Source organism: Mauremys mutica, chromosome 23 (genome assembly GCF_020497125.1).
Source record: "Mauremys mutica isolate MM-2020 ecotype Southern chromosome 23, ASM2049712v1, whole genome shotgun sequence".
Lineage (NCBI taxonomy): Eukaryota > Metazoa > Chordata > Testudines > Geoemydidae > Mauremys > Mauremys mutica.
Window position 1 is genome coordinate 485,348 of NC_059094.1, and position 1,046 is coordinate 486,393.

Genomic DNA, 1,046 nt, shown 5'->3' on the forward strand with positions numbered 1-1,046 from the left:
CACATATCTATTCAGGGGACACCATCATAGGACCTAATCACATCAGCCACACTATCAGAGGCTCATTCACCTGCACATCTACCAATGTGATATATGTTATTATGTGCCAGCAATGCCCCTCCACCATGAATATCGGCCAAACCAGACAGTCTCTACGTAAAACAATAAATGGACACAAATCACATGTCAAGAATTATAACATTCAAAAACCAGTCGGAGAACACTTCAATCTCCTTGTCACGCATTTACAGACCTAAAAGTCACAATATTACAACAAATAACCTTCAACAACAGACTCCAACAAGAGACTGCTGAAGTGGAATTAATTTGCAAAGTGGACACCATTAAATTAGGCTTGAATAAAGACTGGGAGTGGATGGGTCATTACACAAAGTCAAACTATTTCCTCATGTTTATTTGTCCCCCTACTGTTACTCACACCTTCTTGTCAACTGTTGGAAATGTGTCGTCCTGATTATCACTACAAAAGGTTTTTTTCTCCTGCTGATAATAGCTGACCTTAACTGCTCACTCTCGTTATAGTGTGTATGGCAACACCCATTTTTTTTCATGTTCTCTGTATATATATATATCTTCCTGCTGTATTTCCACTGCATGCATCCGATGAAGTGGGTTTTAGCCCAGCAAAGCTTATGCTCAAATAAATTTGTTAGTCTCTAAGGTGTCACAAGTACTCCTCTTTCTTTTTGCAGATAAATGAATGGAGGTTAAGTCCATGAATGGCTATTAGCCAGGATGGGTAAGGAATGATGTCCCTAGCCTCTGTTTGTTAGAGGGTGGAGATGGATGGTAGGAGAGAAATCACTTGATCATTACCTGTTCAGTCCCTCTGGGGCACCTGGCATTGGCCACTGTTGGCAGATAGGATGCGGGGTTGGATGGACCTTTGGTCTGACCCCAGTATGGCCATTCTTACGTACTTATGAAGGGAGGGGCAAAGGCTTCTGCCAGAGTTTCTGTAGTGTAGTGGTTATCACGTTTGCCTAACACGCAAAAGGTCCCTGGTTCAAAACCAGGCAGAAACA

General features: G+C 42.2%; 1 non-coding gene across 1 annotated transcript; it reads left to right on the forward strand.

The window, feature by feature from the left end:
- The first annotated feature begins 973 nt into the window (after positions 1-973).
- TRNAV-AAC lies at positions 974-1,046 on the forward strand. Its single transcript has one exon. It is a non-coding gene; the product is annotated as a tRNA-Val (tRNA).